We start from the raw sequence: 26666 nt of genomic DNA, 5'->3' as shown, positions 1-26666 counted from the left end.
ATAAATTAATTATTTTAATTCATTTTACACGTATATAGAGAGGAAAATAATATAGTGAGAGAGTTTTGAGGGAATATATCATGTTTTAAAAAGAGTCTGAATAGAATTTAGACTCTTTTTCATATCTGACTGATTCAGAGGATTTCAGACACATTAAGAGGCGGTTATAAAAAAAAAAAAACAAATGCACTTAATGAACTGAATCATTCAGATTCAGACCTCCATTAAGTGCAAACAAATGAGGCCTAAGTGACATCCATGAAGCCATATGTTAATTTTAGGACTAATTCTTTAGGTAATACGTAATTAGCTAAAATTTGCTTTTAATTTTTACATCTTTTAATAAAATTCAAATTTTGTAATTATTTTTTTTAATAGTTAATTTGAGACAATTGAAAGACCAAAAAATAGAAACTTTTACAAAATAACCAAAAAGAAAAACATAATTGATTCATTTAAATTAAGGCAAATAAAAAGAAACTTAATGCAAATGATTTAATTAATAAAAGAAAAAGACATACCCCCAGTGTATTTATGATTTGGTAGGGTAATTGGGATAAGGGAAGCGTATATTAGTTTTATTTAGTTTATTAGTTTATTTATTTTGTCTTTTTCTATTTTTTAAAGATAAAATATGAAATTGTTTAGGCGAGAAGTTGTTTAATCTTCTTAACCGAAATAGCAATCAGGTATTAATGAATATGAAACCTTAACTATTTAGTATTAAAAAAATTTTAATCTTACTTTTCTAATCAAATAAATTAATATGATTTAAAAATGAGTATATATTTTTCTTTAATTTAGAACATGAATCCTAATTCACTTTGTTTCGGCAAAGTATGATAAATATGCATCGTTTTTTTAAAAAAACTGATAAAATATTAGATAAAGTAACACTAGATTAAGTTGTTAAAATTTAAAATTAAGATTGAAAAAAAGGACGAAGCATCATTTTTCAAAACTAATAAATTATCAGTAAAGTAATATTTTAATTAAGTTCTTAATTTTTTTTAAAATGCGATTAAAAGAAGAAGAAAAAAATGATATAGCTCATAAACGGGAGAGCGTATTTGCAATAGATATGCTCTTTTCTGATGTATATTTGGGCTCTAATTCTATATTATCTGTTTTTTTTAAAAAAAATTCAATTAAAATACTAACTAAACTACCATTTTACCCACGAAATTCAGTACACCACAATCAAAGGCATAATTGTGTAATTAAATTTTTAATTGAGAGCGATAAATAATATTGTAACGATTAGGATACTTTTTTGAATTTGAAGCCGATTTGCAACTTCTTATTATGATTTTAGAAATGTTTATGATTATTAATAAAATAAGAAGAGACCTCCTAAAATACCACCCACTTCTGCCTAATAACTTCTTCATTCCCTATTTACCTCATGCATTATCAAAAAACCAATGCCATAAGAAACCATACGTAACCACATTCAATGTCATTTCCTTTGGAGATAACAGTTAAGTACTATTGCAATTCATTTCTATAAAGCTTTAGAATTGAAAAGGTAAAAACATGAACAATAATATGCACAATGATTATGTTGATGGGAAGATGCAAAATTTATATGATTTAGGTAACTTGCTACTTTTGACGTAAGTGATGCTGCCTAGAACAACAAGATTGGGATAATTATTTTTATCCATTTTGTTCACTCACCATGTCACCCTACTTCTGTCTCTCTATATGCTAGCTTCTTCTTCTTCTTTTTGCTTGTTTCATTTTAGTTATGGTAATTGGGAGATATAATCTCTTTAATTGTGCAGTTGTTCTTATTGGGGTTTAAGTTTTTTTTGGGGAATTACATTTTATTAAATCACCCGTATGGAAATACAAAATCAGAGGAGAAAACACAAAATTCATCCCCTCTCAGTTCTTACCTACTATCCAATTGTCCATACTACCTTAATGATTCTCCTACTACAAGGAACAAACAAAATTAAACAATACTACATTATTGCGACTACGAATGCAAATCTCTTTCAGTAAAGAGTGCAACACTTGATCCATAGGACGAGCCAACCCCTGATACACTCGCATGTTCCTCTCTATCCAGATCCCATGGATTGTTGCAGCAAAACAAGCTTTAAGTAATCTACTACGAGCCTTCTTACCTTTAGATTGTTGTATGTAGTACCCATGTCCATTCTAAATTCCATTGGAGTATGTTCCTTTGCCATTTCATCCATTCCAGCATTTCTTTCCAAACAACTTTGGTGTGGTCACAGTTAAAATAAAGGTGCTCCGCAGTCTCATTATCGTTTTGGCAAAACACACAAGCACCATCCACATCAATGCCCCCACCGCATCAAACGATCTTTTGTCCTGAGTTTATGGTGCATAGCCATCCATAATATAAACACCTGTTTGGGACAAGCTATGTTATTACATACCAAATGCTTCCAGGTTACCAGTTCCACTTCACCTCTTATACATTCATATGCTTTGGATATCTGGTATTTGCCTTCCACTATGACCTGTCTTTGGTTGATCAGCCTTCCCCAATGCTTTTTTGCATTTAGAATCTTTCGGACCATCCATGAGGCATGGTGAGGGACAACCATATCAGAAACATTCTGCTGCTTTAAAAATTTTACGTTGTATTGAGTTATAACAAGGTTTGAGATTTTGATCTTCTTTGAGAAATTGTCGTTATCATGAAGATAGTGGTGCGTTGCGTATCATATGTCTGTCAAATCGGGTAATTCTTGGGAACACAATCATTTTTTTGGACTAAAAAAGTTTATACTTCCCAAAAAGCGTCCTTCCACTTTCATCCTAAAAAGAATTGAAATTAATGGTTAGTATCTTTTTTCTTTGTCTACTAATTGTGTATCAAAAATGTTATCATTCTGTAATCAATGTTAAAAGTTTTATTTTTGAGTACTTTGCTTATGGGTTATAATAAGGTCTTGGATTTTGATTTTCAGAAGATGTCGGTGATTACCATGATGTTAGAATGATGACGCGTAGAGCATCAACTTTTTCCGTCAAGTTAAATTGTGTTTCTTGATAGCACAGATATTTTAGCAGAGATTAATATTCACATAGAGCTCTTTCACTTTTGACCCGAAAAGAATTAGATTAATAGTCAAGTTTGTATACTTTTTATCAATAATTTTTAATTATATAAAGATAATTGATAAGAAAAAAATCAAGTGTAAGAATTGTTAATGAATTTGAGAAGATGATAACTACTGTATAGACAATGGAAAAAGGAAAATACAAAAATGAATCTTGCTTGAGGGAAAAGGAAAATACAAAATGCCCATAGTATTTGATTTCATTTTAGAAGTATATATACGTAACATATGTGTTAATTTGTGGAGGAATAAATATCGATTGATTTAAACAATGTTCATTCAATTAATTTATAACAATTGTTGTTTTATTTGCTTTCTTCTCAACTTTTTAAAGTTTATCATCGTCGTAAACTTGTTTTACTATATAAATCAGTGACCATTTAAGAAATTTAAGAAATTTATAACAAGTGCGATTTAGTTTGTTTTCTTCTCATTTTTGACGTTTATCATTATCGAAAATTTGCATATCTTTTTAAAATGAAACATTAGACTTTTGTTGTGGAAATGAATGTGTGTAGGCTCAATTTGTCTAGATTTGCACGTATGCTTCTCGATTTACTGAGATGGTTTGTAGAATATAAAATTATTTAAGTATATGATATACCTGTTAATGTATGTGCACCTATTTAAGTAATATAGACAGGTATATGTTCATATTTTTTTTTGTAATATTTTGAAACCAACATATTTGAATATATGTAAAATATTGCTTTAACCAAAAAAAAAAAAAAAAGGAATACTAGGCATGGTCTTTTCATGCTTCTGATTTTGTGCAATTGTAAATTCTTTAAGTAGATAAAGTTTATAACTTGCTATACTCTCTTGATTTTTTTGAAGTTCTCTGTACTTCTTGAGAAATAAGTGCATCTATAGTAAAATTTACATATCGTTTGTAAATCGGCGAGCTACAATATAAGCAAGTGAAAAAAATAATTTTTATTTAAACACTAGATAAAAATTAAATGACAGTTTAAATTCTCATATAGGTAATTTTAATAATTAAAAATTTGAAATTTTATATAAAATTATTTTATTATTTTAAATTTTTATCAATATTTATACATGTTATTAAAATATGATAATAATAGTATTAATTTTATTATATCAAGCAACTAAGAGACTAATTTCTTATGAATTCTATTTTCTAATATGCTCCTGCATTGCGCGGGACTGTATTCTAGTATGACTAAATATGAGAAAATTAAATTAAATTAGAAAAATTAACATCATTCAACTATTATAAAACAACTTAATCACATTATATGTGAGTCCACAACAATTCGACACATGATCAAATAAGTATTAGAAAGAGATGCTTCTGACGATCTTAGGACAAATAATATTTGAGAGCAAGTATTGTTTTCCAAAGCATAAGCTTTGTTCTGAATAAGTGGTTCTTACTATTACTATTCTTTCTTATACTTATTTGATCATGTGTTTAATTGTTGTGAACTCCTATATGATGTGATTAAATTATTTTACAATGTTTGAATGATTTTAGTTTCCTAATTTTATTTAATATAAATTAATTTTCCTCTTTTTGATCATACTATTGCTTGACTATATATTCATATGATTGATGATAGACTTCCGACACTTCTAGTATAGATTAAGTTTTTATTCTGTACTAGACGAATAGGTTTATTGTATGCCTACATAGATAAAGATTTGTATATGACTATGAAAAATGAAAATTAATTTAAATTAAATTAAATTAGTTGAATTAACATCATTCAAACATTATAAAATAATTAAATCATATCATGTGGGAGTCCACAATGTTTGAACACATGATCAAATAAGTATAAGGAATAACAATGATAGTAAGAACCACTTACTCAGAACAAATCAATGTTTTAAAAAATAATACTTGTTCTAACATAACTCACAAAAATCACTCTTGCTAATACTCATTTGAGCATGTGTTTAATTATTGTGGACTCCCATATGATGTGATTAAGTTGTTTTACAGTGTTGAATGATGTTAATTTTCTTAATTTAAGTTAACTGTAATTTCTTTTTTTTTTAAGTCATATTTTAGTGATTTAGGATCATTACATATCCTACTACATAGTTGATCATGTCTAAAAGTGATATGGACTCACAAATAATATAATCAAATAATTTAACAATGTTCAAGTGATGTTAATTTTTCTAATTTAATTTAGTTTCTCCTTTTTAGTCATAATATTGCTCGGCTATATATTCAACTGCTCGTTGTAAACTTCTGCTACATTTATGAATGGATGAATAGTCTAATCTATTATCGACTTTATGATTTATTAGTGGTATATGAAGTTTATTATGTCTTTGTCAAACGCTCAATTATGAACTTATCAATTTAATTTCACTCCTTTTAAGCATATTCATATCCATTGCATCGTCAGATGGGGTTGGGGTGGGGTAGATGTCAAATCCTTCCCCCGAGACCTTCCGACTACATTAATTATTCAAATAGGTCTGGAACCATCAAGGACAACAACAAACATGTAGAGTCCCATGTGTTGATCATTCTTTATGAACGTTGGATGTATTTTCACTTTCATTCATCAGGTTGCTAATGACCAAGACACTTGGATTACAACTTAAGTCTTCATTCTTTATTATGCTCGCAATCATGTATCATATGAACCATTGCAATGATGGACAATCGGCATTGTCTCCTTCGTTACAAATTTCTATTTTTAATATTTAGGAGTCTTCTTCCATTGAACCTGGAATTCACCACCATCAACAATAATTTCTGCAATAGACATTGTAGACATAGATGATAATCTTGAATAGACTAACTTAGTGGTTTATAACTGATCGATGGCTAGAGTGCCTAGACTATACTAGTTGAGATTGACGATATCTCTGTACATTAATGAATAGATTAGACCTGATTACTTTTCCGACAACAAATAAAATAATGAAATAGATTATATCTTTGAAATAACACCTCAAATGTTGGAATGGAGCTAATGAATCTAGAATCTCTTCAGAAAAAGTGGATTGATTTGAAAACTTTATGAACAATAGTGGAGGAAAAATTTAGTGGAGAGACGGTTAATAATGGATAAAAATGGAAGGATTATAGAACTGATGGTGTGATTTTTCGATGGTAGCTGGTAAAAAAGTGAAGCTCCGAAAATCACAAAAATTAAACCCAGTTTCTCTTCACCTAGAATGGTAAGGGAGGTAAGTAACCATCCTAATCTAAGACCCAAGCTATCTTGCTCAGTTAACAATAGAGTGCCTGAACCATGGGCTCCTGATATATGAGTCCAATGTCTGGATGCCAACCCTCTTTCAGGCAATCAACTCCTCTTACTAGGAGAAACTGACACCAGCCTCTCTATCCAACATCATAGATCAGCTCAGTCTACCCTTCTTTCCACCCCCAATCTACCTCTAATACTCTAGGGGACAACTTTTGTGAAGCCCATTGGGGAAACCAGGGTTCTCTCAGTCAACCCCAAGTGCTACCTCTAACCACAACCTCACCATACCTAACTCTGGAGAGAATAGAAAGGGAGAAAGGGAGAATACCCTAGAAACCCTGAGAGCAAGCAACATGGATATGGATGAGTTTTTATCTTAGCTGAGAGTCCCAAGAACAGAAGTACTAACCCTAGAAGAACCCTTAAATCTAGAGTTCATAGAGCTCTTCCAGGAGATAGTGATCATCCTATTGCCTCAAGGGTTAACCAACCTAGGTCTAGGAATAAATATTCCAAGCCCTATGAAAGAAAAGAATTTCTCAGTCAAAATATCCCCTCTAAACAACAAGAGGAAAGCCTCATCTTTGGAAGAAACCTCCAACCCCATGGGGAAGGGCAAGGAGATTGCATCAAAACCTCACTAGCCTCCACAATCCATAATGATGAATTGCATTATTTAGAATGCTAGGGGTGCAAAAAATGCAGAATTTATAAAACACTGCAAATCCATGGTCAACATCCATCAACCTATCATGCTTACTTTGTTAGAGTCTAGGATGGCTGACCACCAAGAATTGTGTGAAGAATTGGGTTTTCACTGCCACATTCAATCTGCCGCAGTAGGGAATTCAGGTAGTTTGGTTATTATGTGGAGGGAGGACTCTATCTCCATTGATACTGTCTTTGTTTCTGCTTAGGCTATCTATGTCTCAGTTAAGGTTAGCTCCGACCTTCCTCTTGGGTTATAGTATCATTTATGCAAGTACTGATTTCCATTCTAGGCTAGAACTATGGAACCAACTTTTCTCTCTCGAATAACATCATATCCCCTAAAGATAAAAACTGGTTGGTAGAAGGTGATTTTAATGAAATCCCTAGAGCTGCTGAGAAATTTGGTGGCACTAGGATCAACCTTAATAGATCTAATTAATTCTGGAACTACATCAACCATTGCAAGTTAATTGACCTTGGGTTCAGGGGTAGTAAGTATACATAGGTCAATATGAGGTACAGAAATAAATAAAGCCTAATCCTTAAAAAACTTGATAGATTCCTTGTCAATGATCATTAAATCCATATATTCCCTGAGTCTTTTGTCACTCACCTCCCCAGAACTTACTTTGACCACTCTCCTGTACTTTTAAGTCTTGGTTCGTTCCCTCAAAACCAGAATAGACCCTTCAGGGTAGAGTCCATGTGGCTTAGCCATACTGACTTCCCAAACCTAGTAAGGGCCTTCTTCCACAACTGTTCCAGCCTCACTAATGCCACCTCTGAATTTGAGGTTAAGGTTAAAGATTGGAATAGGAACACCTTTGAAAACCTCTTTCACAAAAAGAAACACTTTCTTGTAAGGTTAGCTGACATTTAGGCCTTCCAAAATTACCCCTCTAGCTCATTCATCTATAGTCTAGAGAAAACTCTTTAAAAAGAGTTCAACCTCTTCGTAACTATAGAAAATGAGTTCTAGAAACTCAAGTCCAGGATTACTTGGATAATGGAAGAAGACTCTAACACAAAGTTTTTCCATACCTCCACCCTCAATAGGAGGAGAAGAAACATAATCAACTCCCCCACTAATGGAGGGGGTAATTGGTACTACCACCATAGGGACATTGCCAATACTATTTCCAAATTCTACAATAACCTCTACTCTACTGAACACTCCTTGGGACATATGAGAACTCAACTCAACCCTTCCCCATCTGGTTCCATTAATTCCTCCAAGCATGCCTTCATAGATTTAATACCTAGTCTAGAAGAGGTTAAAAAAGTTGTGTTTTCCTTTAAACCCAACAAGGCCCCTGGTCCTGATGGAGTACACCCTTTTATGTACCAAAATTATTGGGATATTCTGGGACCCCTTTGTCAAGTTTTTTCAAAACTCATTCACCTCCTACTCTATTGATTAGAAGGTAAACTTCACCTACCTTTGACTCATTCCAAAGTACAAAAATGCCAATTCCCTTAAAAACATCAGACCCATTGTCCTTTGCAATACCCAACACAAAATCATCAGTAAAATCATAACTAACAGACTAAAAACCTTCTTGACTGATATTATTGGCAAAACCCAAGCTAGTTTTCTCTCTAGAAGGAGGGCCTTAGACAATGCTATAATTGTGCAAGAATATATTAGCCACTTCTCAAAAATGAAAGGGAAAAAGTCTAATATGATCCTCAAAATTGACCTAGAAAAAGCCTTTGATAAGATGGAATGGTCTTTCATTAGGAAGGCCCTCTCATTTTTAAATTTTCCCCTCTCCCCACCAAACTTATTTTATCTTGCATCTCTACCTCTACTATCTCCATCCTTGTCAATAGGGGAATAAACCCCCCTTTTCTGCCTTTCAAGGAAATTAGGCAAGGGGATCCCATGTCTCTCTACCTATTTATTATTTACATGGAACTTCTCTCCAGGAGAATCAACTTTGAGGTGAACACCCTTCAATGGACTCCTATCTCTATATCCAAGGAGGGCCCCTCTATTTCTCATCTCTTATTTGCAGACAACCTAAGTCTTTTTACCAAATCAAACCTTAGGAACTGTCAAACCATTAATAGAATTCTCCAATGCTTCAGCTCACATTCTGGCTAAAATATCAATTTTACAAAATCTAAGATTTTTCCCTCTAAGAATTGTAGTACTGATGACCAAAACAACCTCTCCTCTAACCTAGGAATCCATTCTTTAAATTTCTTCAGAAAGTATTTGGGTTTTCCCATTTTCCACAAAAAACCTGAAAGGGAGAACTTCCAATTCATCCTTGACAACCTCAACAGTAAGCTTGCAGGTTGAAAAACCAGAGTACTTAATATGGCTGGCCAAATTACCCTGTCTAAATCTTCCCTCTCAAGCATGCCAAATCATGTCATGTAATATATCTACCTCCCCAGCAAAATCCATTACCATGTTGTCAAAACCCAAAGAAATTTCATCTGGGTACCACTGATGCCAAAAAAAAGATACACTTGATAAAGTGGGACATCATCACCCAACCGAAAAAGGATGGGGGTCCAGGCATGCAACAGGAAGCCATAAAAAATAACTCCCTTCTATGTAGCCTTACCTGGAAAATGTACACTAATCCCTCAACTCTGTGGGCCACTATTCTCACTTTCAAATATTAGAATGAGGGTAGACCCAAAAAGAATGGCTCCAAGACTTGGAAAAACATCCACAAATGCAGAAAGATGTGCAAGGATGCTATGGTTCGGTGCATCAAATATGGGACTAAGACAAATGTTTGGAAGGATAAATGGATACCTGAGATTCCTCTTTTAGCAACTATCTTTCATGGTCCCCACCAAATCTCCCAAAACTATCTTATAGTTACGGATATGTGGAAAGATGGGACATGGGATTTTGGGGTCCTACCTTATGAAATCCCCCCAACATATCCCTCAATATCCAAAAGTCTTTCTTGCCCAATAGATTCTTTAGCCTGTACACCCCCTCTGGAGGCTAAAGGGAAATGGAATCTTCTCCTGTAAAAGTGCTTACTACTATATGAAGAATCTCCTGAATGCTACCTAACGGAAACCAACCTCTTCTAGCTGGATCTGGCACTTGAGAGTCCCTAACAAAATTAAAAATTTCATGTGGATGATGCACCATAACAACATTCCCACCAAGGCTACCCTCTCTCAAAGGGGCATCAATATTCCCACGCTTTGCCATAATTATAGTCAAATCCTTGAAGACCAACAACACATCTTCTTTGGATGCAGTTACGCAAAGCCACTCTGGTTGAATCTAATCCAAAAATATGAGGGAAACATCCATCTTCAGCTAACCATGTTCAACACTATGAACTGGTCCATTACCTGGGGAATTCTCAAGAGTGAATGGTTTGATAGGAACATTCCCAGGGAACTCTACTCCCCTATTATCTTTGGCACATCTGGAAAACTAGAAACCCCAACAACTTTAAAAACTCACACACTTAACCATTCTTTAGTAGTCCTATGCTAAAGCAGTTGAATACCATCACCATTGCAACACTAGACCTATTCCCTCAAAAGCTATCATTATAGTAAAGTGGCTTTCCCCTAGTACTAATCACTTCAAGCTGTACACTAACGGTTCATGCTTGGTGTCATCAGGAATAGCAGTGGGGACTGGGTTGTTGGATTTAGTAAAAGCTTCACCCATGCCACCAATAATCTCATGGAGCTTCTGGCCTTAAAAGAAGGCCTAAAACTTGCCTTGGATCAAAACCTTAGACCTCTTGAAATCTACATTGATTCCCAAAAAATTATCAACATGCTTCAACAGAACAACTTACTATATGATCAACTATCTTTGAATCCAGGTCACAACTAAGGAGCTTGGGAGGACCACCAGTCCAGCACACCTACAGGGAGCAGAATAGAGTGGCTAACCTGATGGCCAAGAAAGGATCGAAGCTGGACCCTTTTGACAAACTTTATGTTTTTGTTACTCCACCAGCTAGCGTAGGAGTAGTCTTTTGGGAGGATTTTGCTGGAAAAATGTATGGCAGATTAGTGAACAATTGCGGGACCTTCAATTCCGATATGCATGTTTTTAAGCCAGACTAGGCTGTTTGTATAAGCACCTTAACTTTTCTTTAATGCATTCTACTTTACCAAAAAAAGTCCTTTTAATTTAGTGTCTCTTTTCCTAATTTTTCAAGACTTGTGTTTTTTTTAATCAAAATAAGTTTTGAGAGTGTCTCTTTTGTCAAAAGCCCCATGAAAAATTGATATCAAGTTTAGGAGGCTGATGATATATTTGATCCTTTCATTATTATAACTTACTCCTTCATTCATTTTTATTTGCTCTATTTGGGTTGAGCACACCCATTAGTAAATTCTTTACTCCCATAAAATTAAAATTAGTTTTATCAATATATCCCTAATTAAATTTTATACATCTTTTCAAATCAATAATAATTATATTTATTGAATAAAGGTATAATAGGAAGATTTTGTTCAAAATATCCTTGAAAGATTAAAGAAAGAAATATTTAGGAATATAAGCACAATCAAATAGAGTAAATAAAAAGAAATGGAGGGAGTATATAACATAATAAATAAAAAAAGTCTTTTTAAAAATATTTTGAAAAAGATCTTCCATGAATCAATTTGGATTACAAATCAACTCGATTTTTAGAGTTGAAATAAATTAAATTGAAATAAGTTGAACTAATAAATGAGTGGGTCAATAACCAATTCAAAATTAAAAGGATTGGGTAGATTAGGTCTGACTTTATTACCCCTAACCACATCTTATGACTGGAACTATTGCATCTGTGAGCCGCACGTCATGTCCATATGGAAGAAGTAACAAACAATGCTCTAAGGAGTCGTTTGGTTGGGAAATAAGTTGTGCTGGGATTAGTTATACTGAGATTAGTTGTCATGTGATTAGTTATCCTGGTATTATTTTTTAGTGGTTGTTTGGTTTGTGGTACTAAAAATAATATGCATTTCATTCTTTTTTAGAATTGATAGTTTGTTTACAAAAATATCATTCACCTTGTTTAGCTTAATTATTTTCATTCATATTAAACGATACATTTTTTTTTGAAAAGTTACTATTTTTTTCAAACTTTAGTATTTTATTTTTTCTAAGAATACATATTAAGAAATTTATGTTAATATTTTTTAAACGTGTATGAATCTTTAATATTTCATGTTAAATTACTTATTTTGTCCTAAATTCTATAAAATGTTGATAATTTCATATTTTGTTAGTAAAAATTTATCATCAATAAATGTAAAAAATAATTACTCTCATTTTTCATTATTTAGTATCGTATTTGGGAGTTAAATTGTACGTTTTAAAAAAAATTAAATTTTCAAACATTTTAGCTATATATAAAAAATAATTTTTTATTTAATAATCAAGCATGTACTAAGTTAAAATGGGAATGTCAAGATATTAATTATTTATTCATGATAAATTTGTTAGGAAAAATGAAAATCTAAAGTAAGATTAATAAATATTTCTACAAAATAGAAAGGCAATAAACCCTTGCATCAATTTTGAATTTGATTGTATAAATAGTTTTTATGGTGTCACTGTTATTTTTCATGACTCGTAATAAGCTCATATAATTGTTCAAATTTATCAAAATGGATGAAAATTTGTAGAGTAATTAAAATTTAAATTAGGCATAAAATTGATTAAAAAAAAGAGATTGATATATATATATATATACACACACACACACACACATACTAGTTTAGAATACATGCGTTGCAATTGTATTTCGTGCTAATCACTAGAATTGTATATAAAAAACTAATAGTTAAAACGTAGCAATTTACATTAACATAAATGAATTATCAAAAAAAGATTTTAATATAAATACTATATCTATTTAATAAATAATATAAATAAATATTATGCAGTATATAATTAATTTTAAAATTCTAAATATTAATGATATTTTTTTACTTAATTTATGTAATAAAAAATGTAATAAATCAATCAACTTTGCTTTGCAATCTCCTTGTAGCTCAACAAAATAAAAAAAATATTATTTTTTCTCTTAGGCCCCTCTTTTCTCGTTTCCGTCACAACAACCTCCTCAATCTTTCTTCCACCCCATCTTTGTCTTTTATTTTTTGGTAGATCTAACTAACTTGTATACAAATTATGGGTTGAAGTACACAATTATAGCTATTTTGTAAAATCAAGTACTTGTTTGATAATTCATTATTAAGCATTTTACGCATGATCAACACCATAGAAAAAATTAATTTAGCCACGAGCATCATTAATAATCCATCAATAAATTCACATGTCATTTGTTTTTTGATAATTCTACTAATTTGTTGCTAAACAAAATTAAAAAAAAATATTTTGAGGTGAAATAACTTACATATAAAACAAAATCAAAAGTTCCCATTTGTTAGATTAAGTGTAAACAAAAAGATATTGATCCTCAGAAAAATATTGCTAGTCTCTTTTACCCTTATAAATTTCACATAAATAGATTGATTTTATTTCTTAATATATATTTATAAATAGATACTTAGTTATTCCCCTAATATGTCAAGAAATTTTGATAATTAAATTCTAAAATCATTCACAAGTACAAATCTTGTATGAGTCTTTTTTCTTTTGTCTTTGAGAGTCCGTGTCCCTTTTAAAAAAATCAACGCAACTCAAAATTTTGATATCTTTTTTCAATTGGGGAAAGTGCTCATAATTGTCAGAGGAGATTTTTTCGACAAAAGTTTATTTGTAGGCAAAAAAGTCCAATCCCATTAAATCGGCACAAATATAAATTTTCAAATAACACTCTATGTTATTCTTTTAGAAAAAAAGAAGAAGATGATAAGATTAGCATAAATACAAATACTTAATAAATTTATTAACATAAAACGTCTTGTAAAGTGAAGTACTCTTACAAATTTAGATATATATTTATAAAAAAAATAATTGTAAATCCTATTAAATAGGTAAATGCAAAATTTTAATTTTTTACTTAAAAAATTTAAGTAATTTATAAAAGTCAAAAATTTTTCCGCCAAATATGAAAGATAATTTTCAACAAGAAAACAATTACCAGAAAAAAAATTCTAATTATGATTTAAAAATTAAATCATACACTCACAAAAAAAATCTTAAATTTGACAAAAAGAACATAAAACTAATCAAAAAATAGTTAACGAATATTATAATATATAAGTACCTCTTGAAATATTAAAGTGTCATGCATGTATGTGAAGGCCTTCCTCATTAGAGTTTTCATTGATGATTAATAGTTTGAAATAAAATTTCCTTTTTTCGAAAAAATGCATTGGCATCTTTATGTTAATTTTGTGTATTAGGTTAGATTTTAGAAGTTCATATAGGTCAAACTAAATATGGTGTTTACATCTTCGATGTAGTTTGTGAAGTTGTGAATTTTTCGTAAAATGTGGTTTACATCTTTGGTGGGGTTTGCATGGTTGTGAATTTTCTATGAAATTTTAAAAAATACTTACAACTTTTAGACGATTTAATCCATCAAAATCTGAGTTTCAACTTTTCAACATTTACAAAACTTCTTCTTTGTCCCTTGCCAATCTTCATATCTGCTCAACCACAACAAACTCCATAGGAGCAACACTAATGTAGTTTTTGCGAATAGCTTGCGTTCTCTAATGGCTTGCTCATTCCGATGTCCTTGTCCTTTTTTATTTCCTTCATTCTTCTGTTCCTCTCTATTGGTAAAAATGTTAAATTAGTATTACATAAAAAATTAAACCAACATGTATTCGATGGGAAAGATTAAGGGAAGCAATGTGCATTTCTAGAAAAAAAATTATAGTCTATAATTTGGCTACAGTTCTCCAATTCTTAAGAAAATTAATTTATCTTCATTAATCTTGGGAGTATTTATATGTCCAAACACCACGATTTACTCATATTTGGACTTGTTTGAGAACAATTCCAGTGATGCGATGCGATCTCAATGTGGCGCATCAACTGGCAAGATGTGCGCCTTAGCAAAAATATGAAGAATAATTTTCAGTGCATCGATGCGATGTCAACGCATCGCGTTGATGCATAATTTCTGTGCCTCAAGAATTATACATGTGCAATTTTCAGTGCATCGATACGATGTTAATGCACCGCGTTGATCCTTAAAGCTTTGATATTTAGCCAAATTTTGAAGAACAAATTCCAGTGACACGACGCGATGTCAACATGTTGCATTGTGTTGTGAAGAATATGACTTAGTTTGATTTTCAAAGATGAATTCCAGTGTGACAACACGATGTTGACACGATGAGTTGGTTGGATCAACGTGATTAGCAATACGTCGCGTCATGATTTCAGACCTGGTAAAATTTTACCAAGTATAAAAGGAACACGTGAGTACAATTTCGGAGACTTTTTGTCAAGCATAGCAGCGGCGGAAAAGCATAAAATTCTTATTTTAGGGTTCTTATTATTTCTTTTGAACTTCTTTACTTCAAGACTAATTTTAGGTATGATTAATTACTTTTTTTTGACGTTTAATTCAAACATGAGTGGCTAAATACCCTTGTTCTGGGGTTGAGGTCAAGAACATAATTACTCTTTGATATTCTTTATAGAGGTTTCTTTTTGGATTATTACCTGGGTTGTTCTTAATTTCTTGAGCTTACTATTTTAATGCTTGGCCGCCATTACAATAAATTTATATTTCTATGTGAATCCGGGAGGAGAATCATAGATTAGAGCGAGGAAATTAAGGAGAAAAGTTCTTATCTTTTTATAAAATAAGGGGTTTGAATTAGCATCTAGGATAGGGATATACCTAGAAGTCTTGTTTGATTCAATTGCAAGAAGATTACATAAGGAATCTAGAAGAATTATTGTATCTCTACGGGAGTTGTAGATGCAATATTCAATAGATAAAAGATTTTAGGTCGGGAGATCAAGATCGTTGCCTAAAACTTGCGAACCAACAACCCGATAACAAATTAGACTACTATAAGAATAGAGATTTGTATGATTGTTCGAGAAGCCTCAACCCTGAAATTCTTATCATAACTGTTTGCAGCCGTTGCTTGCTTTGCTCTAGTCATAAAATTTTATTTCTTGTTTATTAATTTATATTTTTATTCTCAATTTTAAAATCATCTTGATACTATACAACACCTAATACTCATTGTTTGAAACTAAAAGTTGGTTAAATTTCTACTTGTTTAGTCCTCGTGGGAATGATATTTAATTGTCCAAATCACTATATTACTTGAATGATCACGTGCACTTGTGTGTGCGTCTGAGTTGCAATGAGTTTTTGGCGTCGTAGCCGGGGACTAATATAATTAGTAAATTGCTAAATTTTTGGTTTTTGCTATTAAATTTAGGTGTTAACAACTTGATCTTAGCGGCTGAATTTTTGCGGGTTTAGCTCAATCCAGGACTGGCGAGAGATAAATAACTAGTAGAGCCTTTTGTAGAACCAGAGCAAATCTTTCAACAACGGCAAAGAATGGCTGAACAACGAAATAAGCCAGTTTATCCAAATGCCGGGAATATTCCACCTCCTGTCATTCCTATTATTCCAGTTATTCCTGCTCAACAAGCTGCTAGACCTATTCGTGAGGTAGCCATCCCACTCACAAACCATGTGATGAGTAGTACTCTAAATCCCGAACCAGGAGGTCAATTTGAATTGAAGCAAAATATGGTGCAATTACTGAATTTAGTGGGGCAATTTCATGTCCTGTCACACGAAGATCCGCAGCAGCATATACAGACCTTCTTGAAAATCAGCAATACATATATTCCTGAAGGGGTGAATTCCGATTATGTCAGGTTGACACTCTTTCCCTTCTCTCTAATGGGGGAAGAAAAAAGGTGGTTACATACTGAACCACCACTCTCCATCACTACATGGGAAGCTCTAGCTCAAAAGTTTCTTATTCAATTCTTTCTTTCTGGGAAGATAACACGCTTGAGGAGTGAAATCTTGAGTTTTACACAGAAAGATCAAGAGAATCTCTACCAAGCTTAGGAAAGATTTAAGGGTATGCTTAGAAATTGCCCTCATCATCATCAATCCAATGATGTTCTTGTACATACTTTCATAGAAGGATTAGAGCCAAACACGAAGATTCTCGTAGATTCAGCAGTAGGTGGACAGGCTCTTGAGAAGACATATGAAGAATTGTACATACTGTTGAATCGAATTTCACAAGGGAACCCTAACTGGTATGCAGACTAGAGGACTACTCCTAAAAGGGTTGCAGGGATATTAGAGGTAGATCAGTTCACTTTATTATAGGAACAGATCGTAGCCATGCAAAATCATATGATTACTCAGCTTAATAACTGTGTTACTCAACCAGCAGCTACAACGAATGCAGTCCAACAGACAAATTCTTGGTATGAGGTTTGCAGAAGTCATGAGCATATAGCTGATGCTTACACGGCTAATCCAAATTCTGTCAACTATATGGGGAATGCAAATCGACAGGGATAACAAAATTTTGGTAATACTTATAATCCCACCTGGAGAATCCATCCCAATTTCTCATGGGGTAGAAATCAGGAACAAAATACAAATCAATACAAGGGACAAGTGCAACCAAATCCACAACCATCTCAGAATACTCAGGCGACTACTCAATATAGCAATATAGAAGAATTGATGATGCAGTTTATGGCTCAACAAGAATAATTTGCAACTGAAATTAAGACTCAACATATACAGTTTACAGCTGAGTTGAAGAGTCAACAATTGCTTACAAGAAATCTAGAGTTACAGTTGGGTCAAATTGTAAGAGCACAAAATACAAGACCTCAAGGAGCATTACCTAGTGATACAGAGACAAATCCCAAGTAGGTAAATGCGATTACAATAAGGAGTGGGCTACAAACTAATGAGACAGTTCAGGAGCAGGTTATTCCCATAATTATTGATGACAGTGCTAAAGACAGTGCAGAGGAAAAAAATCAAAGAAAAAGTAACAAATGATGAAATTTATGTGGACAAGAAGACTCTCCCCTTACCCTTTCCTCAAAGGGCAAGGAAACATTAGAAGGAGGTGAGTTACAAGGAGTTCTTAGATCTTCTGAAGCAGGTTAAAGTGAATCTTCCTCTTGTTGACATTCTGAAAAGTATGCCAAAATATGCAAAATATTTGAAGGATATAATTGCGAATAAGAAATGGTTGACCGAGTATGCTACAGTTGCACTTACTCAATAATGCACGTCCAAGATTCAAAACAAATTTCCCATGAAGCTTAAATATCCGAGTAGTTTTACCTTGCAAATTACCATTGGACAGACTATTTATGCACGTGGATTCTGTGACTTAAGGGCTAGCATAAATTTTATGCCCACATCATGGTAATGAAAGATGGGTCTTGGGAGTCCTAAACCCACTACTATTATTTTACAGTTAGCGAATGGATCACTTGCCAGGCCGGATGGTATTATCGAGGACGTTTTGGTGCAAGTAGGATCGTTAATCTTTCCAGTGGATTTTATAATTCTTGACTTTGAGGCTAATCCTGTGGTTTCATTTATTTTGAGATGACCCTTCTTAGCAATGGGAGATTTACTAATTGATGTAGTAGCCGAAAAAAATGACAATATGAGCTCATGATAAAGTAGAAGTCTTTGATGTGTACAAGGCACTGAAACTGCCAGCTATATATAAGGAGTTATCATCTATATCAATTATTAACCTTGCTTTGGATTAGCAGTTATTATTGTCTGATAATCCATTAGAGCGAGCTCTGATGGATTATGATCTTTATGGAGAGTTTAAGCATTGGAATTAGTCCAGGTTATAAATTTGGCTGTGGTTGAGATGAAGAAAGTGCCTGTCGAGCCATTGAATAGGCCAATTGGTCCATCGCCCAAGCCCTCAATTGAAGAAAATCCTAACTTAGAGCATAAGGTTCTCTCTCCACATTTACAATATGTTTTTCTTGGTGACCAAGATACTTTACCTATTATTTTGTCTGCAGGATTAACAGATGTACAGGTAAAGATAGCTATAGAAGTTCTAAAGAGGAGAAAAAAGGTGATTGGTTGGCAAATGTCTGATATTATAGGAATCAATCCAGTATTTTGCATGCATAATATCTACATGAAAGAGGGTTACAGACTGAGAGTGCAGCAATAAAGATAGTTGAATCCTGTAATGAAGGAGGTGGTCAGAAAAAAATGATCAAGTGGTTAGATAGTGGTATTATCTATCTAATTTTTGATAGCAAATGGGTGAGTCCAGTGCACTGTGTACCCAAAAAAGGAGGAATGACCGTGGAACTAATGATGATAATATGTTGATCCCCACACGCATGGTGACCGGTTGGAGGATCTGTATTGACTATCGGATGTTGAATGAAGCAACTAGTAAAGATCACCATCTGATTTATTGTATTGACCAAATGCTGGATAGATTGGTGGGACAAGAGTATTATTATTTTTGGATGGGTACTTCATGTACAATCAAATAATCATAGCACCGAAAGACCAGGAGAAGACAACTTTCACTTATCCCTATGGTACATACGTATTCAAACGCATGCCCTTTAACCTATGCAATGCACCTGCTACATTTTAGAGATGTGTGATGGCGATATTATCCGACATGGTTGAATAATTTATGGAGGTATTCATGGATGATTTCTTTGTGTACGGTAATTCTTTTGAAAAGTGCTTGCAGAATCTTGACAGAGTTCTAGCTCGTGCAAAGAGACAAACTTGGTGCTAAATTGGGAAAAATGCCAATTTATGGTTAAGGAAGGAATTTTCCTAGGCCATAAAGTGTCATATAAAGGACTCGAAGTAGATAAGGAGAAGGTTGAAGTGATTGAAAAGTTGTCACATCCAGTCATAGTCAAAAGAGTACGGAGCTTTCAAGGACATGCAGGTTTCTATAGGTGGTTCATTCAAGATTTATCAAAGATTGCAAGCCCCATGTGAAAATTATTGGAGAAAAGGGAAAAGTTTGAGTTTGGGATGATTTCCAGGCAATTTTTGCAAAACTAAAGAAGAAATTGATTGAAGCACCTATTCTGATTGCACCAGATTAGAAGTTACCGTTTGAGCTGATGTGCGACGCTAGTGATGTTATTATGGGAGCTGTTTTGGGTCAGAGAAGAGATAATTTTGCTTGATCTACTATGCTAGAAAAGTGTTGAATGGTGCTCAAGTTAATTATACAGTTACAGAGAAAGAGATGCTGTCAACGGCGTATGCATTTAACAAGTTTCGATCTTACTTAGTTGGCACTAACGTCATTGTTCATACTGACCATACTGCTATTAAGTATCTTGTAAACAAGAAGGATGTAAAACCTAGACTGATTAGGTGGATTCTGATACTACAAGAATTTGATCTTAAGGTTCGAGATCGGAAGGAAGCTGAAAATTAAGTTGTTGGCCACTTGTCACGGCTGGAAAGACGAAACCATATTGTTGATGACTCTCTTAGTATTAAGGAAGAGTTTCCTGATGAAAAGTTATTATCTTTAAAGGCAGTTGAGTTCCCATGGTATGCTGATATTGTTAATTTGATAGCTTGTGAGGTGTACCCTCCTGATGCCACCACACAACAAATAAAGAAATTGCTCCATGATTCACGTGCCTATATTTGGGACGAACCATATCTCTTTAAGCAGGGTCCAGACGGAGTCAATCATAGGTGTAACTCAGAGGCTGAATTTTCAAAGGTTCTTGAAGATTGTCACTCATCTCCTTATGGTGGAAACCATGAGGGGTAGAGGACTGCTAGAAAAGTGCTACAATCAGGTTTTTTCTGGCCTACGTTGTTTAGGGATGCAATTGCTTTTGTGAAAAATTGTAATCAATGTCAAAGGTTGGGTACTATATCTAGGCGTCATGAAATGCCTCTCAACAATTTGTGAAGAAGAACATATTTTCCAGATTTGGTACACCGAGAGTGATAATTAGTGATGGAGGTACACACTTTATCAACACTTGGTTCAAAAATCTTCTTGCTAAATATGGTGTTATGCACAAGGTTGCTACTGCGTACCATCCCCAAACTAGTGGACAAGTTGAGGTGTCCAACCGAGTGATTAAGTAGATACAAAAGACTGTGAATGGGCAGAGAAAAGATTGGGATGAGAATTTAGATGATGTACTTTGGGATTATAGAACAATGTACAAGACGCCCATTAGGACGTCCCCATATCATTTGGTTTATGGTAAAGCATGCTATTTGCCTGCGGAGCTAGAACATCAAGCATATTGGGTTGTGAAAAGGCTAAATCTTGAGATGACTGCCGCGAGGGAAAAACGGTTACTCCAGCTGAATGAGCTTGATGAGCTTAGGATTAACGCCTACAAAAATGCCAAACTATACAAGGAGAAGACCAAAATATGGCCTGATAAAAAAATTAAAGAGAGAGTATTTGAACCAAGACAACTTGTTTAATTGTTCAATTCAAGGCTTAAGTTGTTCCCTGGTAAATTATAATCGAAATGGTCTGGACCTTTTGAGGTGGTGTGAATGACACCTCATGGAGTTGTGAAATTGTAGAATAAAGAGAAGATAGATAAGTTCCTGGTGAATGGACAACGTGTAAAACATTATTGGGCTGATCATCTGGATAAGTACAATAAGTCCATCACCTTTGCTGAAGGGTAGAACTGAGCTATGTCGTGGCACGACGTAAAATAAGGCGTTGTATGGGAGGCAACCCACGAATGTAATGTAATAGGTATTTTAATTTTTAGTAATTGAAGAACAAAAATAAAAATACAAAAAGATGAGTCGTGCCATGACCAAAAATAAGGCTCTTGGTGAGAGGCAACCCACTTTTACTTACTTGATTTTGTTGTTTTTGATTAATGTGCAGAAACGAGGAACTTGGTGGAGAAAGAGAAGATGAAAAGATGATGAACATAGGCCTTTGAGTAAGTAAATAGGTGATACATGGGGAGAAAAAGGTAAAGGGTAAGTAAAGATACAATAAGGTACGGGAAATTTAGCCTTAGAAAATTTTTAGACTGCAATTTCCAGTGGCTCGACGCTATCTTGGTGCGTCGCGTCGAGGTGCACCAATTCCACACTTAGAAAAATTTTCTAATACTATTTCCAGTAGATCAACATGATTCTGACACATCATGTCGATCTTCAATGCGTTACACGACGCGTCGCATCAGTGCTCATGAGGTTACACTTAGATAAATTTTTGGGGCAAAAATCCAGTAACATGACGTGAACTCAACGCATCACGTCTAATGACCACAGCGATACCTGACATATCGTGTCAACCCTTTATTTCTGGGTCACCTCTATAAATATAACGCTAACCCATTCCACCACTCACCTAACCCTAGAACCGCCACCGTCCTCTTTGTCTCTCAAGTAAAAAAGCAATTCCCTCATTTTTCTTCGTCAGTCAACAAGGTAAGTCATGTATTATTTTTATTCTCTACTCAAAATTGCTTTATATGGTAAACAATGCTTAGAATGCTAAATAGTTAGTGATAAAGAGCATGACTTGGTTTTGTTTTTTGAACTTGAGATGATAAATGACATGTTGAGGTGAATTAGTGACAATAATTATATAGGTTGGGAGTTTTGTTTGAACTAAAACTTGTAGACCTACGGTGGTGGACTTTTGAAACTTTGTTGACTGCTCTTCATTCTTATGGTGTACTTGCATGAATGACTATAAGATGTGCATGCATTAGAGTGTTTATGTGAGTGCTAAATTGATAAGTGAACTTTCAAATTGACTTAGTTTCTAAACAAATAAGTTATTTTGCTGAATCATGGGGGAAAGTTTAATGAATTAGGATGTGTTTGATGCACTACGTGATAGCAACTAAGTGTGGGGTGAATAACCATGTCACAACACCTTAGTAGTATCTATACATGACTAAAGTGAGTGTTAAGAAGAAAGGAAAGAGTGCTCATGATTGAAGATGTTTATGTTCAAATTGAGAAGTCATTAGTGATTGATGCTTAGAGTGTGCACTGTAACAACTCCGAAATGCGTTTTTATGCTTACTCTTGGATGATTAATTATGAGAATTGTGAATTAGAAAGGGAAAGTTTGAGTACCTTAGTACATTCATCTATAAAGTTGTGCTAGCAATTCAGTGTGGGGTAAATTTCACATTTAATGGTACCTAGATTTTAAGGTGCTTGTTTTATATGTTTGTGGGCTGTTATATTTAATAGGTAAAATATCGAGCAGCCACCAACAAAGAAGCAAAGGTAAAAATACAGCTAGACCATCTGAGCCTAGGCACAAGAGGAGTCGTGAAGCTGACCGGGTACTTGCAGCCCCACATATTCCTAGGGGCAAAAGAGGTTTGGAACTAAGGTTGTAGCTGCGGTAGGACGAAAATGGTACTCCCAACACAAAGAGTCAAAATATTCAGCTAATCAATTTATCAACATGGCAAGTTTGATAAAGGAATATCCTTCGATGGTGAAAAAGATAGAGGCCCGCCACATGAATTTTCTCTTCGAGCAGCCGGGTCCATGCAACTTAAGCTTAGTTTGGGAATTCTATGCGAATTGGAACCCGAAATATTCTGAGGTCAAGGTACATGGTCATATGATAACTTTCACTACAAACACTGTTAATGAGCTGTTAGGTGCACCCTATGTAGATCCAGATCCATTGAAGACAATGATCATTGAGCCCCCCTATCAGCATATTCGCCATCTCATGTGCGGTACTTGATCTACGCATGTTTTACTTTTATTTGCTCACTTAAACAAGGAGGTACATTTATGGACCATAATCATCTATGCCTGCCTGGTTCATGGGAAACATATGATGGAGGTGACTCATGATAAGGTGTGTCTTATTTATGCCATGATACTTGATGATGTAGATGTGAATGTAGGTGCCATTATTTTCTCATCGATGTGAAAGGCCCAATTTTTAGGAGGTCGGAGATATGGATTTGATGAATTGCTGATAAGATTTTTTAGGCAACATGGTGTGCCTGAGAAGGATGCAGACTATTTACCGTCTGTGGGTGACAGGCCACTCGATATTTCTCGCACCAAGGGACCATCTCCCCATGTTGTGAATTTGACTATGCCCGAGCATAATGCTCGTGCTGATGAGATCATGGCCTGTATGTATGGGCTAACTATGCTGCAGTTAAGGACTGGGGGGCGTGTGGCCACCCAACAGGAGATTCGTACTGTGGAGCTTGACTAACCACTGGGACCTCATGCTTGGACTTTGCTATATATTGGCCCAGATTTTGATGATCCCGTGGATGATGATGTCCCTATAGATGAGGAGAGACACATGACTTATTTCGATGATGAGTCCGAGAAAGATGAGCAGTCTGATGATGGTGACTCAGGTGACAATTTCGGTGATGATGATACTGATGTTGATGACATGATGACCATGGTAACATTCGACTGAGCAGGGAGTACCAGCCACCCTGCCTTATGCTTAATTGCTAGCACTGAGACAGTGCTATGTTTAAGTGTGGGGTGTTGGTCATTAATCATCTTCATCTTCATCTCTTTTATTTATATATTTGAACAATGTTGATTTTTAGTTGTGTTGGATAAACAATTTTTATTTCTGTTTTTATATTTTATGAGTAGTAAGTTGACAATATTGCCCTTTTTGGAAATTTAGTTTAAAAGTATTTGCTTTATTTACAGTATTTATTTTCACCCTTTGTGGTAAAAATTTCAGATTACGAGTATTATGTGTGCCCTTTTTGGCAATTTTCATTATGCAACGTCATAGCTAAGTGCCTTCCCCTATGATAGATGGATAACGACTGTGTTAAGGGGAGTGCGTCTTTAGAAGCTAAAATATAATAGGACCCTAATTGCTACCTTTGAAAAATACGGTGTGTTGGGTAAAATGTTTTAATTTGATTATAAATAAATTTGTGTTGAAAGAAAATGAGATGTTCTTAAATACAAGCCCCAACAAGTGTAGTTTGGTTTGATTGGCTTAATGTTGAATTTGATAAAGTACAATATCGGAACCCACAAGGATCCGACTTGATTCTTTGCATGCACAGTGTGAGTGAGTGTTTGTTTATATTCTGCATGTAAAGGAATGACTAAAACTTGCCCGGTGTGTTTACAAAGCGAAATAAAAGGTGTAAGCATATATTTTATTGTAAGTATATATATATATTACCAACATAAATTTTAAGTGGTTAATGGATTTAATATATTGTAGATGTAAATTTATAGATTTTTTAAATCTTCTTAAAATTAAATTAAATTGATTTAGAATTCTTAAACTAATAAAAAATATTAATTGTTATTAATTCGAGTTGATTTTATTTGTATCCATACATGCTCCTACATGGACCAAAGAACATCATATTTCATTCAGGAAATATGGTTACACGGAGGTTGAGCATTCTTCAGATACTTGAAGAAGATATCAATGTCAACTAATTCAATTGCCTTATTTGACCATCACATAATTGCTTTTTCTTTTTATTTTTTTAAGAAAGATCGTCACATAATATCTCATTTATATTAAAAAGGTATTACTTACCAAAAATATATATTTATTTTTCGTAAGTAATAATATAAAAGATTTAATAAATATATACTCTAAATATTATTGTCATAATTAAATATTTATTTTTAAATGCTTGGAATGTGTTCTACACGTACATCTTGAGTCAATCAATAAAAGAATATATAAAAAATATTATTAAAAATATCAATTAACTGTAAAATAAATAAATCTGTCAAAAAACTCTAACTTTGGCTTATATACAAAGAAAAAAAAAAATAGATAGTAAAAAGGAGGTATATCCCAATTTTAATAAAAAAAATATGCTTGTAAGTTGTAACGCATCATTTATTAGAGAAAGTTATTTTAATTGACAATAGAAACTAAAATTATCTCTAAAAAGAATGTTTAATCATATTTTGTATGTGTGGTAACAATTGGAGCCTGTATCCAAAAAAAAAAAAAAACTATTGAAGTATCAATAAAGATAATGATGATATGCTAAATCTCAAAATTTATTTACAACAAAAATAATTTTATATTAGCAAAAATTTAAAAGGAACTTCATATAATAAAGAAGACGAGAAAAACTTAAGAATCCAAGAAGAAAATGTTAATTAATCATCAATCAAAATCAAAACAAAACTAAGAATAACAAGAAAATATAGAAGTAGAAGATATTTTTCTAGTAAAATTTGATCAAATAACTACTTAAATAGAATTATAGACATTTTTTTTTACATAAGGTAAAATTCTATTTGATTTAGAATTGTTAAATATTATAAATTTTATATGAATAAAATATAATTTTTTCCTTTCCATACATATGTTTTTAAAAAAGAATATTTTGGTTCGTAAAATTTTTTCATTAATAAATTTGTACCTTTTCTTTCTTCCTTTTTTTAAACTATAACGTTTGGTTCTTACAAAAAAAAAACACACACACACGTTTGGTTCTAATTTTTTTTCTTTTTATGAGAAGTTTTTTTTTTTCTAAAAATTGTGTAGGACTCTTAATTTAAAATTTGCGATATTACATTTAATTTCTTTTAGTTATGTGATTCTTTTTTATTTTTCTTTTTGTATCCTAAATATTTAAATAATAATTTAATGATAATTATTTTAAAAAAGTGAAAAGACGATTTTATCTATTGCGGGATATTTTAATGAAGGATAAAAAGCTCAAATCACTTTTATAAGCTTGCTAAATATTATATAT

At 33.2% G+C, this 26666-nt stretch overlaps 1 non-coding gene across 1 annotated transcript; it reads right to left on the bottom strand.

The window, feature by feature from the left end:
• Positions 1-16935: 16935 nt before the first annotated feature.
• LOC124889201 lies at positions 16936-17042 on the bottom strand. The gene has a single exon (XR_007047810.1). It is a non-coding gene; the product is annotated as a small nucleolar RNA R71 (small nucleolar RNA).
• Between the last annotated feature and the right edge of the window lie 9624 nt (positions 17043-26666).

Source organism: Capsicum annuum, chromosome 11 (genome assembly GCF_002878395.1).
Source record: "Capsicum annuum cultivar UCD-10X-F1 chromosome 11, UCD10Xv1.1, whole genome shotgun sequence".
NCBI lineage: Eukaryota > Viridiplantae > Streptophyta > Magnoliopsida > Solanales > Solanaceae > Capsicum > Capsicum annuum.
This window is presented reverse-complemented; position numbering and strand designations above follow the sequence as displayed.